The sequence below is a fragment of the Chroicocephalus ridibundus genome, chromosome 5, assembly GCF_963924245.1.
Source record: "Chroicocephalus ridibundus chromosome 5, bChrRid1.1, whole genome shotgun sequence".
NCBI classification, from domain to species: domain Eukaryota; kingdom Metazoa; phylum Chordata; class Aves; order Charadriiformes; family Laridae; genus Chroicocephalus; species Chroicocephalus ridibundus.
In genome coordinates, this window is record NC_086288.1 from 68,356,364 (window position 1) to 68,374,093 (window position 17,730).

Below are 17,730 nucleotides of genomic sequence, written 5' to 3' on the forward strand. Positions count from 1 at the left end.
TCTCCTAGAGAATTTTGCATGACCCTAAATGTAGTTACCTACTTCTGATGTTTGTATACCTCCTGCAAGGACTGGTTCCATTAGTCATTCAGCAGTTTAAAGAGCTTGCAAAAATCATCACAAAAACACCCAAACTGTGTTTTCAGGCCATTTGCAAACATGCATTACCGAATAAGAGGATGATCATTAAGTCTGTATTCCCAGAAACAAAATCGCCAATACAACAGGTGTCAGCCAGTCATGCTATTTCTATATAGGTTCAGCAGCATAAACTATGAAGATCAAAATTTTCTGCAGAAAATGAGAAAATTTCCTGTCTTCAGTCCTAGCTGAGAGAGTACTAAAATATGTTTTGGGAGAAGCCTTTCACAACAGAATAAAATCATGTGCCTGTACCCGGCACCCAAGGATGGGATGTCATGTTCTGGCATGGCACGACACTTACAATTGCCCTGTCTCAAAGCATCCTCGATCACTTAAAAGACCAGTTTTCACATGAATATGAACTTTTATGAAATATATACTTTGAAGGAGCCCTGTCAGGCGCTAACAGGGATAAAAAGGTTACAAACAGATCAGAAAGGTCTCAGAAACAGGGTCATCAAATCTTTTTCCAGCTCAGAAGATGAAGAGGATGTACCAGACAAAAGAGCTGCTTCTGAAATAACCGCTGTGTTAATGTTAGTGCCAGGACTGCTGTTCCGGGGACCTGGGCTCAGGTGCCTGCAATAGACATCCCCCCTTCTCTATGGCCGAGTGCTCTTCGGTTGCCTTTGGGGTGGTTCCTGAAACTGTGAAAGTGCCTAAGTAAGTCCAAGGGGGAGGCATTGCACTAATCCTCCTGTTTCTCAGTGTGTCCCTATCACTCAGACTGGAGGTGTCACCTCCAGGTGCATGTTCCTGGGACCACTTCTAAACACTGCCGTAAACATAGTTGTTTTTCCGAATGATCTGGAACGTAAGGATATTTTTAGTCTAACTACAAACTTTCCTTAGGAAAAATGAACTGTGATGAGTAATTTGGCGTCTGTATGGTCTATTAACTAATGTAAAAGTATTGAAGTAGGCTAGATATCAGCATGGGCTTTCTGTGTTAGACTTTGTGCTGCTGTTCAAGCCTTAACTTAAAACTTTTCCTTATTGACACAGGATGATAACACTCAGATCATCGCCAGCCTGAGGGTGAAACAGAGCTTTCTGAACTGTTTCATGGACTTGGAGGCTTTTTTTTTTTTAATATATATATTTAGATTTGTTCATGTTTGACATAGCTTTTTGGTGCCCTTCCTGGATCCATGGGTTTATATTGGAAGCACTCATGGGCAGAGGGCTCATGATGTGCCAGTCCCCTGGACGGGCACTGATTGCAGAGGCTGGGGGGGGAAAGCCTTGAGCTGAAGCTGTATGTGATTCCCGCAAACCCTCTGTGCCCAACCATGTCCCAGTTAGGCTTTAGGAAAGCGTGAAGAGAGCAATGTTGGAGCTGTGAAATGCATTCTGCCTTCTTGTTCTAAGTATTCACAGGTCTTAGGCTGAGTTTAAAACATAAGGACAAAAGGACAGCCTTTACATAAAGAATCCCGTTAACACATATCTTACCAATAGCCCTGTGTTTTGTAGCTTGTTCTTAGTTTGGAAAAGGTAGGATGACACGGAAGAGGGAGCTATGACAAAGTGTGCTGCTAACTCATATAATTACAAGTCTGTTGCAATGGGCCAAGGCTGAATTTCATAATTAATTTGCAGCCTCACAAAGCCAATGCTTATTTTGGGATGCAACCTATGCGGTGATGTGGTTTGAGATGAAACCGACGCTGACGGCAAAGCGGGGAGGTAGCGGCGGAGGCAAATCAGCCGGTCCCAACTCTCATCCGTTTTCCTCAGCCAAAGCTGTTATCTCTCAGAGCTTTTGTTACGGATCCACATGGGCACGCAACAGTTGAAAAGCCATTATCTATTTTGAAGGTAGTGACTAATGTGCTTTTGCCCCCAGCGATGTGAAAATACACGGGAAGATGTAGCTGCACAATCATCTGCTCTATTCACCTTGCAGAAAAGCAGCTGCACTTTTCAAATCTTTTTAGAGGAGCAGAGATCTTTATTTCTTGCAAAACCTTTGCAGGTAGATTTCTTCTATTTGTCCCGGAACTGTTGATTAACATTTTTATATCCTTCTGTCCTTAGCAAATAGTCAATTTGAAGGTTTTTTTTCTGTGAGTAGTGTAAACGAATATGTCGCTTGGCTGGATGATACAGTTAGTATAAGTGCATGCGGTTTGATCACCAAAACTAGAAATAACTTTCAACAAAAAAGGTGACAGCTGACTTTTTTCTGCCTGCGGTGGCAAAGCCCATCTACCACCGTACTGGTTCTGTGATATTGGGCTCAGGCCTGTCCCCGACTCTAACAACGCACCGAGGCTTTCCCTGAGTCACAGGTAACTGACGGCTTCGCTGCGCTGTGTTTATGCAGAAGGGGATGGTGCCCGTAGGTTCATCTGGGAGGCTTACCTCGTTAAATCTCCTGTGCGCATGACGGACTTCTGAGAAACCTTTGGGTGAAGGGAGGAGGGAGGAGGTGAGGCGGCTGCGCTGCCTTCCCAGCCGTTCCCTTCAGCGTGTGGGGAGAAGGGGAAGGAGAAAGCTTTGGACTTGCACAAGCTGTAGTTGGGTTTACGTCTCAGGAAAAAAAGCCTGGGTGACCACGTACAGTGACATTCACAGCTATTGCATTTCATTATATACTATTCACACTTCTGTAGGTGATCCGTTATCTTCAAAGCTGTATTTTTTCACATGGGGCTGTGTGTTAAGCAGGCAAAATAATTGAGCAAGGTATAGATGCCGATAAGCAGTTTATGACGGAATATTATCACTCAATACTTGGCTTTCCCAGTATCTCTCTTCATCTTGAATGGTTAAAATCTGCTTACAGCGTGAATACAATTAAACACGAGTGCTTTTCTCTTTGCTGCTTCAAGGCTTTTCAGGCATCCTCTATACCTGAACAACAACCCTCGCGCATTTGTCACCCGGGAGCCGAAGGCTTGCACTGTACTCAGGAAGCTTGGACGTAAAAAGTAATCCACTTTAGCTCCTACCAGCTATAGGCAAGGTAAAGTGAAGAAGGTGGATAAATCGTCAGAGTTGTGATAGATAGCGGCAAAGAACTGCATGCCTACCATGGAAAAATGATTTCAGCAAGGAAATCCAAGCAAGCTCTGGAAGGGTAAGTGGTGGAGTTGCAGCGCGTCTCCCCTCTTGCTCTCGACTTAGGACGTCGCCCGTTTCTCAGCCTCGTCCTGCACACAAATAAAATCCAGCTGTGCTCCCGTGGCACATCCCAGCTCGCCGGGAGCCGCGTTTGCCAGCGCCAGCTCTGCCCTGCCCGGCACTGCCCGGCTCCATTCGCAGTTAGAAAGAAGGGCTGGAAATAAACGTGGTGGGCTTTGGAAAGGTGGGTGCAAACAGGGCAGACGCCGCTGCCGGGGGGGCTCCGGCAGAACCAGGGGAAGAATAAGATGGTTGAAGCGGCCCGAGTGTGGCGAAGCAGCGTGCGCGCCGCACTGAGAATCTTTATTAAATCATTGCGGCTAGCGAGGCAAATGTAAGAAGACATATTTCTCCACAGGCTGCCATGGTACTTTTCATCATGTAAAGGAAATAAATTCTACAATATCATTTTATTTGTTTACAGTTTTAAGGCAAGATGGTTCTCTTTTGGCGGTACTGAGCTGCAGCTTGAATACAAATATCCGCCACTTCCTTTGTATTGCAGCAATGTAAAGAAATTTGGACAGGACTTTGAATCATTTTTGAATAGCACAAAACCTGAGCGCCCAACGCCAGGGACTTGGAAACAGCTGGATTTTCAAGGATACCTCATTGCACATTCCCAGCTCACCAGACATCTTTAGCAGGCCCCAAGTCAGGCACCCAGAGCCACTGGCCTTGTGGGAAAGCATAGGTACCTAGACTTGTTTTTTTCAGGTTTTCAACTATTTTCAGGTTTTTCAACTATATTTCAAGTAGCTGAAACAGAAAAGGGTGACCGGAGTCTGTGGGGTGCTTCACACACTTAATGGCAGAGCCCATCATCGCCAGAAAAGAGTAAAGCACTTTGCAATCATCAGTCGAATAAGATTTAAGAACACTGCTGTGAGGCAGAAAAATATTATTATTATAGCTATTTCCAAATGGATGAGTCGGACACAGAAACTAGTTTGTCCAGAGAAAGAATATCTTCAGTGGGGAATTTAATTTAGGTTACAACCTGGCAATAAAGATGCTAGAAACTCGGTGTGGATAACAAAAAAAAAAAAAAAAAAAGAAAAAATGCATGCATTTAACAGGTGCAGTAGTCACTGTGCCTACAGCGTAGTGACTGTGGAGTCCAGAAGGACCAGGCTATCCAGGTACTGCAGTAAAAGCCTCCCGCGCAAGAAGGCCATCTGAGGAGTGGAGTCAGCCTGTCTAGAAACACGGCACCCGCAGTGGCCCCGTGCGTTGCGCCGCCTCAGCCAGGCTCCGGGAGCGGGCGGCTGGGCTGACGCCGGCTCCAGCATCTCCCCGCAGACCCCAGCTACTCAGCGTCCAGACCTGTTGCCTCGGCAGGTCATTTCCTATGCCCGGAGCTGAGTGAGGCGAGCTGAATCCTCCTGGTCAAACGCCCTTTTGAGAGGAAAACGTGGCAAAAGGTGTTCGCTTTCGGGAAGACAGGGGATTTAAAAACTGCAAAGAGAATATTTTCATGAGTGATGGCAGCTGCAGTGAGGCAGGCGCGTGTGCTTTGTTTATCTGGTCTTCTCTATGGGCTGGGCTTCTTAGCAAGGTGATGTTAGCTCGGCTTCCCATGTCTAACCTATGGAGAAGGAGAGCTGGAAACATCCGCACTGCTGTTCCCGCAGCAGCAGGTGTATCTTCTGCCTGGACAATAAGAGACACTTTATCTTCGTAAAATAAATGTAAAAAGATCTAAAAATCTATTTACTGGGAGGAGAGGTGAAGAAAAGATTTTTCACTAAGTTTTGGTGCCACATCATCTTCTCCAGTTAATTACACAATTACTCAAATAAATGGTCCGCATGGTGCTTATCCTTTGGAGGTGATTATGCTGCATAACATGCCTGTCGGGATGCTGGGACATGACACCTACCCCTGCCAAGAGCAGGCAGCAGCCTAGAGGCAGATGTTTGTGGTCGTCATTTATTTTTCATGCCCATCCTGTAGGGCTTCATGATATGAAGTGCCACCTCACGTACTCCTCACATGAAAAAAACCCAATTTCCCAGGAAAATTATGGTACTCACAAGGTTGGGGCTCACCTATAGCTGAGCAAATGGTCCTGCTGGCTCAGCAGTGGCCCACAGCTCTACGTGGGATGAGCACCCAAAAAGCAGCCTGACCTTACTGCTGGTGAGGAGAAGCCCAAAGCTAGGCTGGGCTGGAAGGAGAACACGGAGTCCAAAAGATTTCTACATTAACTGTTGGACCAACTCATCCAAAACAAATATCGTAAAAATAAACTGCATAGATGCTACCTGTACTCCGCACCAAGAGCTTAATGTATGTTGCAAAACAAAAAATCCACTGTTTCCTTTGGAGTGTGGCAGACATGGCGTGGCAGTATTTTCTGGACTGATCTTACTGGGGGGCGAGGACATTAAATGGTTAAAAGGATTCTTTCCTCTCAGTGAATCCTCCACTAGAAGAAAATAAACAAACAAGGAAAAGCTGCCCAGATTTGTGCTGCTACTTCAGGCCATGACAAGTGTTGTGATGGTGACTGCTGCCGCCCAGCTAAAGGACTGAGGCACTTTGTAAATCAAATTTCACGTAAAGAGATTGGTTTGCGAAACCTCCTCGGCGTGGAGTCACGAGCTGTCAGAGTGTATTAGCATTATGTTACTGGAGTAAAAAGCAAAACAAATTAAGATGTTTAACAGCTGAAATCTGAAACAAAATTGTGTTTAATGCTGAAAATCTTGTTAACATATTTTCAGGCTTCCCTTTCCCCAGATATTAAATCTCAGCCTGTGTTTGCAAGCGTCTTTTTATCACACGTAGAAACCTTCTGCGGGAGAATGAGAACTATACGCGACATATGGTAAGGACGGGTATTTCAGCCTGAATGCAGAAGCCTGCTCAGCGCTGCCGCAGCGTTCAGCGGCACACGGGGAGATTTTAAGGACCATGGGACAAGCGCGCCTGGAATTCCCCGTGTGTCCCCAGTGACAGAAAGCATTGCATCGACAGCGACGGGCCCGACCTGAAGATTACACGTGTTCCAGCATTTAATGTGAGGGGTAATTTGAACTCCCAAACTGGTTTTTCTTTCCTATTGGCTTCCACAATGAAAGAACCATTAAGGGTTTTAGCGATCTTCCAAGTCTCTGCTTCCAGCAGAAAATTGGCTGCTTCTCCTTAGACACAAGACCAATTTTTAATTGAATTTTGAGAGATGATGGATGTTGTACTTTATTCCAAGGCTATATGCTAAATTAACAAGGCTGTCTGCTTAGTTTCCTCTTTTGAAACCACATTGAGATGAGTTTCTGCTAATTCTCTTAAACAGGGCATTAGACATGTGAACCAAGTCCTTATTCAAGAGCTGAAATAATAGACATTTTTGCCAAGGTTATTACTTTGGATAATAAATTGGAGCTGTGAGGCAGCGACAATAATTTGCTTTCTGAAAAAGACTTACCAGCTGAATTGTTTCAAATGGAATAAGACTAAATGTATCATATATTTTCACCAAAGTATTTAAAAAATATTAGTTAACACTTAAAAAGTCTTATCTTGGAGCGGGGATCGTTCCATCAATTCTGCACATTTAGTATTTGTTTTTTCTGCATGCTCCCTCCGGTCGCTTCAAAGATAACAGAAAGTCCCTCAGGAGTACACTAGACTGTGGAATACGCTTAGCCTGAATTAGGTTTATTTATCCAGCTTTTTACATGTTAACAGATGCCATTGGTAAGTTAAATATTTGGGTTTGTGAAACACAGAAAAAAAATGCCATAAAAGCAAATGTTTTGTCTTAACTCTGGCCACCACAGTAGTATTTACATTGTACTGTAGGGGAAGAAGGTGCCTCGCAGAGATAAAGCCGTTGGGAAGACAATTTAGAGTGAAATTTTGGGCTGAACATAGAAAATTTGAAAGCGAAATTCTGACTAACTCGGGCAAACGCAGGGGGCAGCCCTATTAAGTGTGCGTGTATTTGTCTACCGGTAGAAGCTGGGTTGTTTCTGGAAAATATTGGGGTAGGCAAAAAGGAGGCCACCTTCTCCCAGGACGATGGGTGGCATTGCTTGATGAGCAATGAGCCTTTGCGTGTATGTTTATTCTTTCCAAAGGGCAGCATTTAAAAGCAATCGTGTGCGTAATTTTCAAGTGGCTCAGGATAGCAATGAACAGTCTTAATGGTCGTCTTTTGGCAGGACGGGGCTAGCCGACTTCCTCACCTCGCAAGGAGGTTTTCAGATGGGTTGAACAAAGCCATGGGGATTGGGGTTTGTACTTCATTTGTCACAAAATTGTCACATTTGTCACAAAACTCCCAGCTGAAATCTGTGCTCTTCTCTGCCTGAAACTGCCACGCTGAGGGAGCCTAAGGTCTGTGTGACCCTCTGATGTCCTCTTCAGAAAACACGTCCCTTGCGGCTGATGTATCACTGGGAGGAAAAGGAGACCCCGGAATCCGAACTGCTCTGGGAAATGCGGAAGAAATACACAGATGAGGTTTTTGCAAAAGAAAAAACAACGTGCAAATACGGCTACAGTCTTTATCAAGAGGAAGTCAAAAAACAAGGTGGTGTTTATCAACTAGTGAAAGCAACAGGCTGGAAGACTGTGGTTTAAATAGCTGAGTAATTTAAACATGGGATTAATGGAATAATGTAATGCATTCAGCGTAACTGAATAATGACCTTCCCACAGGTGACACAGTGTGGAGAAGCAAGTTCAGGTCTTTATCCAGATGTGATTATGCTTACAAAGGGTAGCCTATTAAATAAAATAGTAATAAAATGCCGCTTTTTCTCCTAGCCCTGCATTTCAACTGCATTTCAGCCCTCACCTCTGTCAGACACCAGTCTCATCCTATTCCTCCCTTGCATGGAGGCTGCCAAAGATTTTTCTTTTCCCTTTTGTTAATGTTTTGTGCTACAACAGAATGACTCAGGACCAGCTTTAATTATGGCTGTAGCCTCAATGATCCTGCAGAGCATATCATTAGATCCCGAGAGAAGCTAATGGCTTATCTGTCTTCCATAATTGTTCAAATCTTCTTTTCCATCAGTTTTCCACCAGTGACGTCTCATTTGTTTGAGTTCTATGCTGGTGAGACAACTACCCAGCCCAGGACTCCTATTACCAAAAAAAAATTTAAAATTATGCTGCGGCAAACAAATAAGGAATTCTTTGAAGCTCTTTCTTTAGAACAAGTAGTTGGTGTGGGTTTTTAAATACCGTACCCTGACGGAGCTGCGCTGATTAGCAGTAACTGATACTTTTTTATAGCTATTGCTAGTCTAACTCAATGACACAAGCGATTAAGTGGTTCATGCGTCTTGACATAGTAACATAAAAAACTTATTTCTCAACTCTCTTGCAGGCAGCCACTGAAGGTAAGCGATAATTTTAGTATCTTTGTTCAACAGCCAGCAGCGTGGTTAATGCCAAGTTTGTTAAACTCACAAATCCCACTTTAACAATGCTACATGGACAAATAGAGGTGCCTCTACTGAAAGCAAGGGGTTTTTCTTTCACATCTCCTCGAGGCACGAGGCGGTGGCTCTGTCAGCAGCGCAGGGTTGTCAAGCGTCGATGGGGACACACGGGTATTCTGAGACTTGTCACCGCAGCCCTTTAAACTGTGCGGGAGTTTGGTGCCAGGGTGGAAAGGGAGGGTCCGGGTGCTCGCAGCAAAGAGAACAGAATGGCTTTCGGGAGGAAAAATTGTTTGGGGACAATTCATAACCTCAGCGAGCAAACAGGTGACATACAAAAGCGGGTTTGGTGCACTGTGTGGCACGGGGTTGAGCATCCCCCGGAGCCTCGTGGCCACTTCTGGGTGGGTGGAACCCGTGGTTGCTGTGAGAGAAGCAGCAGTTATTACGGAGGGGGGTAAATGGCATTTCTAGCGCACCTGCCCCTGAGAAAAATTCAACACACCTCAAGGGGCACATGTCTCAGCTTTTACCTCTGTGCAGGAAAATTTGGGAGGCATGACTCCCCACCGGATAACAGGATACTCCCAGCTGAAATCTGTGCTCTTCTCTGCCTGAAACTGCCACGCTGAGGGAGCCTAAGGTCTGTGTGACCCTCTGATGTCCTCTTCAGAAAACACGTCCCTTGCGGCTGATGTATCACTGGGAGGAAAAGGAGACCCCGGAATCCGAACTGCTCTGGGAAATGCGGAAGAAATACACAGATGAGGTTTTTGAGCCTGCGCTTAGAGGCTATGGAGAGGTTTCATCGCAGCCCAGTTTCAGCGGGACGGCAGCCCTCTCGACAGGCATAGTAGCACATCTCCCCCTTCCCTTCTCCTCTGCCCAAGGACTGAGAAAGGAGTCTTTAAGGGTCTGGTACCCACTCTGCCCACAACAGGCATAGTTTTCCTGGGGACTTTTTGGGAATGAACCCATGTGATCCATCTCTCTTCCCTGCTACCCTGACTAAACGCCTGTAAAAGAGTCTTTCTCCTCCCATTGCTTTTCAGCTTCAGTAGAAAATTTAAGAGTCCGCCAAGGTTTTATTGGTTTTATTCTGATTTTATTCTTAAAAGTGGTATGCTGAGTAGATCCCACTGAAACCAGTATCAGCTGAAACCTCTCGACAGCTGTGGGTCCAGAAGAACCTCATGTGTTCGTGTATGTCACAAGGCTCTTCCCGCTGTCCTCAGACGAGTTTCATTTCAGAGCACCGTTATGGCTTCGGTTGGTCGTTAATCCTCATATACTGGTGATACTGGGGGTTATTGCCATTTTGGGGTGTTTACCCCCAGACCTTCACAGATTTTTCTTCTTCTTTAAAATTCTAGATTAAGGTGATGGACCCACTACAGCTGTTTTCATTCCTTTTTGGGAGGGGCAAGGTCAACACAGAGCTCCTCTTGTCTTTCTGTAACTCTGCTCAAGAGGACTCTTCAACTCCACCAACAGTTTTCATGTAGACGAGCCCGAGAGTGAAAGAGCAGTGACCTCAGAACTGGCAGGGGAATTAACTCTGTAATCTAATAGGGTTTCTTTTTCCATTTCTAAATCATGGGATTCTATTAGACCCAACTGTAGTCTCGTCTTAATGATAATTTATTGTGTAGCATATCTGAATTTTGCCTTTTATAAATCATTGAGAATTACAATACACAGTTATATAATTGAATCTTCTCTTGTATCGTTAATATTTTTCATTGTTTAGAGAAGCCCCTTTTTGTTCAGAACTCATGTAACTGGGTTTAGAAATTACAGGGGGTTTAATACGCCTATTTTTTAAGCGATCAAATATTTTCATTTTTATTATTTTTAAATATTTTGTAAAGAGTCTTTAAAAGTAGAATACTTTTAAAGTATTTTATGCTTATGAGGTTTTGTACAAATGCTTCTGGACAATTTTAAAGACAAATCTGGCCATAAGTTTATGTATATATCCCAAAACCTCAGGAAAAAAATAATCATGATCTTTGAAAGGAAATAATCAAGGATAATTAATCCCCACATTGGCATTTAAATGTATTAGTGGTATGCACCAGTGAAAGTATTGATCGGTGAAAGTAATCAGTAATAATAAGAAAAAATAATCACTTTTGCAGATGTATTTGACTTCAGCTGTGGAGCATACTTTGGGCAGGATTGAAGCTGACCCTGTGAATATAACAGGGACTATTACCCACCAAAAACGACATGGAAGAAATGTAAAGGAAGCAAATTTGGGAGGCCATGCTTTCAGTTGCTATTAGAATATAGAAACATAGTGAGTGATGTACAGCCTAAAATTTGTGATCTACAGTTTGTAAACCCATCACCGGATTTGACCAGCAGCCGGTGATTTAGAAGAACACACAAGAAATCTTTTGGGGGGGCAAATATTTGTTAAAGGTCTCATCTTTGATAAGTAGAGATTGGTTGAAATTTGAAACCCCCCTGAGATGGGTGGGTTTATATCAGTAATATTTCATAATCATGTATTAGCCCAGACTGTCCTGACTGGATATTCTTACTTAAGAGCTAATTTTTTTGCAGAATTTAGTTAAAATCTTGACCTCAGCAAAATCTTGTGGCAACGAGTCTCAGCCTGCTCGGAAGCATCTCCCTTTATGCTAAACTTGCTAAGGCAGGAATCAAACAATCACCCTGTTATATGTTACCCTACTTTTTTTTTTTTTCTCCCAACCAACATCAGGAAAGAGCTTGAGTGATGTGGTCGCAGGTGAAATTAAATGGGTAAAAACCAAAAGTGCCTAATTTAACTTCTCCAGTTTTGTCAGTATTTTAGTATTCATATATACATCATATTGTACAGTACAGCACAACCCCTTGTTAATGCAAATAACTTTTCCACCTCTCTTGAATGATATTTGCCCTCCATCATTCTTGCCACCTTTCTGTGAATTCTGTCAAATTCACAGCTTTGACGGTGAATCTGCCCAGAAATATTTTAGGAGTGCTACATTGCCAGTGGGAACTGAATACGAATGGAGCGAAGGCTTAGACGTCAGTCCAGTGCATCCTCTTTTCCTGCGGCAGGACAGAACCGCCCACGCCATGTTTATCTAACTTTTTCTCTCCATGGAGATATTCCTAGTGATAATTAGATCTGTGTGTTTAAAGCATCACCATTCTAAAATAGGCTGTCACATAATGCGTTACAAGTGCATGCAGTAGCAATAGATACGGTTTTAACTACCGCTCTTTCTTCCAGACGTAAGAAGACTTTGTTATTAAAAATGAAGAGACGCTCGGTTTGTATAGAAAGTGTGTAACTTTGGAATCAAAGTGAGAGGGAGTTCCTCGGATGTCTACGTCCTAGATGTGGTGGCATTGTGTTTGTAATATTTACCTATGGAGATTCCTGAACTGCTCATTTTCAGAGCTTGTCCCTTTTGGTAACCTTTTTAAAGATAATACAGCAAGAGTATTAATACAGCACGAGTATTTTGGTAGCTGTTTCTAGAAACGGTTTGATATTGTGAAATCAATACAGGGCCAGGAGCTTTTGGCTTCTCCTGACAGCACTGATTTGAGGAGGTTATTTTGAACTATGATATCAGACTCTTTAGGTTTAAAAAAGAAAAACTAAGACTAACCTGCAGCTTGTGACAGCCTGTGGAATGTATCTGTGCATTGCGTCGAACTCCATTAACATCATGATAATAAACCTCAATGACAATTAAAGGTTCCACTTTGTAGCAACTCTGCTGTCTCTCCCCCGCTCCGCCGTACTGTCTGCAAAGCTGAGATGAAGCAACCACGGACTCACTGAAGCTAAATTGTCTTCTACTTGGCTCTCTGGAAGAGAGTCCTACAAGCCCAAGGAGGCCACCATGGTGGAAAGCTGCAGAGAGCCTCACAGAAGGAAAGCAGGCCAGCGCTGAGCCCAGTCCAGCATCTTTGTGGTTACCCACAGAGAGGCAGGAAGAGCTTATTCCTGGCTCTGTTTGGAAATGAGCAGCAGAAGGTAACTGCTAGGTGCTGCCACTGGCTCTCTGTGGCTTGGCTCCCTTGTCGCTGGGGGGACTGAATGGTCTGGGAAAGCTCCGGTAGCTCCTGCGGCTTCATAGACTCCCTGGTTCCTGACATGACTTGGGACAGGTGAGGGGCTTCCCGTTGCTCTTCAAAGCATAGGTGGGTATTTAACAGCCCTGAGAGCACAGGGGTTTGTGCCGTATCTTGGGGCAGGGACTGCTGTGGGCACTCTCTCAGGAGAAGGTTTCAGGGAGCGGATTGACATTTCAAGGCGACGAGCACCCACAGCTCCAGCTGGGAGCTCTGGGCAACCCATGCCTCTGAAACGAGCAACCCGAGCTTTCTCAAATACCGCGTCCATGCGAGATAACCAATCCTCTCAGCCACTGGTTTCGCAATCTCCAGTCACTTCTCTTCCTTAACCAAATAACCACAGCAGCTCATGAAATTTGTGCTTTGTTCCCTGGATAGATTTTCTCCTTAGGGAAAATTAATGTATTGATTCATTTTCTATAAACATATTTCTGTGAAACGATACTGAAATTAATGCTCCTGAAGACCCCATCCTTACTTTCAGCCTGTTGGTAGAGGCCTTAATGCTGACCTTTGATTTCAGACTGCTGGAAAGACATAGTTTCTCTCACTTACGCTTCCCAAGGCTGCTTTGAACTTTTATCTAATCCTGTTGATAGGCTTTATACCTTATTTGAACGCTCTTTGAAGCAACACGAGATGTTATGGGCATTCCCTTACTACCCGTGTGTCAGAAAGAAATGGGGAGAAGTGTAGCCTCGGCCTGCAATAACAGCATGAAATAATACTCCTGCTCAAGTGCAAATACTTTAATTTCCTGTTGATACAATAGTTGTGAGAAGTATCAGCCCAAAAGGTGATTTCCTCTCTCCAAAGGAAATTTCCAACCTAGAATATGGCAGCATGAGCTTCATTTCCACAGCTTTCCACAGCTAAAGTTTCTTGAGCTGTTTCTGTGTGAATTCCCCACAAATTGAGAAGACGGGTTTCCTTTCAAATCATTCCTTGGCCTGTTTGATGACCTCTTGTGCGAAGTACAAGGTGCAAAATTGTTTTTCTAAGATGGAGCCATATTTTAGTAGCACCCTGGATGAAGCCACCGGTTTATTTCGTAACAGTTGTCAGGTGACAGCTTGTAAAGGACCAAATGAAACTGGTGACAGAAGCAGAAGGCTTCATCTCCCGTTGTAATATGGCCTTCACAGCATCTGCTTTATGGATGATGAGGGTAATCCGTAGATTAATGTTTGACTCTCAATGATTCACACTAAATGTGCAGCGAGAATTACAGACAGGTAATAGTTTAGTTGCTGTCTAAGAACTACTGGGGAGCTTCATGTCCCATTCCTCCCTTGTACAGCGGGGACCCTTCCCGCGTGAAGAGACCCTTCAGAAAGAGCTCACACTTCAGACCACAGCAGTAAGCTGCTGGCCCCAGCTGGAGTCAGGCTGGTTCAGGGTACATCTATCAGCACTTTCTACGGTGTCAAAAAAAGGTGGGAGGAAAAGAGGATTTAAAAAATATTCTAATGGACCACAGGCGCTTTTCATGACGCCTCCTTTTCCCACTGGTTGGTAATAGTTTCATAACTTTATTAAGTCAGTGCGGATATGTAAAGATTAAACTACTTAGACACACTTGCTTCTCAGTGAAAGGGATTGTTTTTATTAATTGTAGTTTTCCTGTATGCCAGGTACGCATTCTTTAGTAGCAACATTAATGTTTGCATTGTCGTGCATCCATCCAAGAGATTTGCACTGCAGTCAGGAATTACTTTTTCTGTTCATGTATTGGAGAGAAGAGAGCAAGAGTGTGCGCAAGAGCTATCCCAGAGCCAAATTTGACCTTAGACCTGAATTCCAAGTCTTGGTATTTAGAAGACCAGACAACAAAATGCACAAGTTGCTTCAAACACACAATGTTAATTTACCTCTGAACTCTTCAAGATACAGCATGTGTTCATACTGAATTTGAGTTGGATAATAAAACAAATTATTCTTTATTTGGACAACATGTGGGGGTAAAACCAATACAAATAACAAACCTTACCCTCATTTCTTTACTGGAGCATCTTTTGACTTGTTAGGTCCTTCTGCCCAGTCCTCCTTGCCTTGTGAACCGCAGAGCATCTCTTGGTGTTACGGATCATCTTGCCCGTTTGGCTTTCACTGGTACCACTGGTAAGCAGCCTTTTGGCATTTTCTCTCTGCCTGGGCTCCTGCTGCGTACCCCGTCACCCTCCTCTAGCTTCTGTTCTTGTAAAGGTCAGCAGCAATCCTGTAGATTACTTATTTAATTAATACTCCTTTTCAAACTCCTGCCTTTGCAGAGAGGCGGGGGAAATAAACTTCATGTATTTTCAAAGCATCCATTTCTACCTGACTGAGCCATTACGAAGGCTGATGAACTAACCGTTCCAACTGGTCTGCCACAGGCATGCTGGTCCTTGCAAACGGTGGGTGCCCTACGCCTCAGGCCTCCCACCACTCCCTGTGCTGTGGAGGTTGCCAGAATATGGAAAGCAGTGGCTTGGGAAAGGATTTACGGGTCAGAGGGAATAAGTGATGGAACAGGAGTTTCCAAAAAGGACTAATGAGATGCTTAGACACCTAACTGGAAAAACGTGATCAGAAATAGGGAGGTGATCTTGGCTCTGTCTGAACCACTAGTGAGACACCGCAGTGTTTGGTTCTGTCCTGGTATCCCTTTTGCAAGGCATCTTCAGAAACAGGAGAGAGTGGTTCCAGCTCTGGAAAAGATTTTAAAAGTTTGAGCCCTAATGAATGTGGGAGACGTGAAGGATGCACACTATTTAGTTTATCAGGAAGAAGATAGATCAAGATGCAAATCAATTTACAGAGTAGTAAAATTAAGAGAGAGAAAAGGTCCAGCAGACATAGCTAGATCCACTGCTTGGAAGCTGAAGGCATCATATTAGAAATAAACCCCAAGTTTTAGCAGAAAAAGTAGTGAACTTGGCAAAAAAAAAATACCCAAAGAAGTAGCGTATTGTCATCTCCCGTGTTTTCAAATAACTACTGCATGCCACAAAACGGAAGCTCATCACCTTCACATAGCAAGGCCTGACCAGGATTCATACCTTTACTTCACCCTTGGCTGGCTGATTGGTTTACTGGTAATTCAGGTCTCGCCTTCTCTAAGAGCTCAGGGATCAGTTCAGCCATGGCAAAGCAGATGGACTGAGCACTGCAGCTTCTCCAGCGGGAAACTCTTTCCATGTAGATCACTACTGGCAGAGCTGCACTGCAGTCCACAGCTGGCTAATTCCTAAAGACAGTCCATTTACTTTGAACAAAGATATCCTTAGATCATGAAATTACTTTTGGAAGAAAAAGTAAAATGGCAAAAGCTACCCACATTATAACAAAACATATATTCAAGAAATGCATACAGGGTTTTTTCCTCCAGAAAATAGACTGCGTATTTTATTGCAGCATTTTAAAACCGATTATTGAAGTATTTTTTATTAGTGAAACAGCACTTGACCCAATTTGTCCTGGCTCTTTTAATTGTGCTCTTTGGGGTGGCACCCTCTCCCCAGCACCCCAGCCGTGCAGAGGAACGCTTTTGCCGTATTTGCTTCTTGGCCAAATCCCCAGTCAGTCTTTTTTCTTTCTTTCTTTCTTTCTTTTCTTTTTTTCCACTGACTCTGCCAGAGTCAGAGAGAGTTCATCGCCCCGGGAGGCGTCCCCGCAAGTGCCCCGGCTGCAGGGACAGCCCCGAGAGGCGACACCGGGATGCGCTGCAGCCCCGGGGACCCCACGGTTGTTCTGCCCGAGGGGCTTTCGGTGAAGCTGGATGCCGGCTCGCCTTGGTCCGAGATGCTACCCCGTGCCCTGCGGGGGTGCCGTCCCCGCCGCCCGCTCCCCCTGGGGCAGGGCCGGGCGAGCGGCGGGGGAGCCGTCGGGGCCGGGCCGCCGGGGCTCCGGCTGCGGCGACGGCTGGGCTGGGGGCTACCTCGGCCACCGGCTGCCGGGCGGTGACAGCAAAGCGAGTCACCAGGTGTGAGGCCACCGGACGAGTCCTGACCCGGGTGGGAACAGAGCCCGCGGCCGCCTTAGTCCCCGCGGAGGGCCCCGTCCCTGCAGTGAAAGCAGAGGGTTTCGGCAGAAGAACCGTTTGCGAAAAGCTGCGAAAAGCTGCAAAAAGCTGTAAAGGCAATTTTCCCTTCCAGGTGTTGGTGTGACGGCCGGCGACAGCTCCCAGCCGGGCTGCAGGATGCTCACCCGCCGGCAAGCCAGACCCGTAGTTTATCCCCCCCCCCCCTTTTTTTTTTTTCTTCTTTTAACGGATATCACTTAATATTGGCCATCTCCAGTTTTCGAGGTAGCGACAAAAGGTCAGACCTGACGCATCTTCCGCACCCCGCACCCACCCCAATCGGCCTGTTTGCAAATAATTAATAACGGCGCAGTTAGGCAGTAATGATGAGACCCGCAGTTATGGCCTTCCTGATGGTAATGCAGATTAAAAATAATGCTGCCGAGCCCATCTCCTTTTGATGACTCAGTCCAGATTCCGCGATGTGCGCCTTCAATCTTTATCAGAGAAAAAAAACAAACAAACAAACAAACAAAAACAAACAAACAAAAAAAAAAACCCGAGCCCTCCCCCCAGATAAAGCCCTAACAAGAAGTCAAAAGAGCTACGGTGCTATATTTGCTTTTGGGTTTTATTATCAACAATCAATTAATGGTACACTCTTGGAAAACTATATGCACATGTAGAAATATTTCCCCTTTTAAATAGAAGCATTCATTTTAACCACATATAAATAAATCTGAAAACCCTGAACATAATTTATGACGATTATGCTCACAAACATATTCCAACAGGTAGGGAAAAAAAAATAAAATAAAAATGAGACGACATGCAACCGATAACAAAAATATATATCATCGCTTGAACCTGGTCTCTCTAAACGCAAAGGGAACCGAACCCGTGAGAACCTTATTTCTCCATAAAGACACGCCATAGAGACTACGA